Here is a 428-nt window from a genome sequence, read left to right as displayed (position 1 = left end):
CCATCTTGGTTGGCAGTTAATTTGCATATCGCCCTGATTAGCCAATGGAAAGGGTAGCGGAGGTACGGCTAATTACCATGTTTCTCTATTATTAGATAGGATTGTGTGCTAGACATTTTTTTTTCATATGTTCTTTTATTCAAGGAAATGCTTTATTCTCCTTCTGGTTTATAGTTGTCTTAAAAACTTACTCTTGGGAAAGGATTTTATGTTGATTATTTATATTTTAGTTTATGTATTTACCCCATAAATATCTCTTGAGCAACGATTATGTGTCAGACAGTATGCTAGGTGCGTGGATACTGTAGGGAGAAAGCAATTAGAAAAATTCATGCCTTTATGGCTTGATTAGTGAGATAACAACTTAAGGAACTCTGTGAAGGAGATATACAAAGTGCTAGACGGGGGGGGGGGGGGGGGGGGGGGGG

The sequence above is a fragment of the Myotis brandtii genome, unplaced genomic scaffold (genome assembly GCF_000412655.1).
Source record: "Myotis brandtii unplaced genomic scaffold, ASM41265v1 scaffold115, whole genome shotgun sequence".
NCBI lineage: Eukaryota > Metazoa > Chordata > Mammalia > Chiroptera > Vespertilionidae > Myotis > Myotis brandtii.
The sequence above is the reverse complement of the archived record's forward strand: the minus strand, read 5'-3'. Positions refer to the sequence as shown.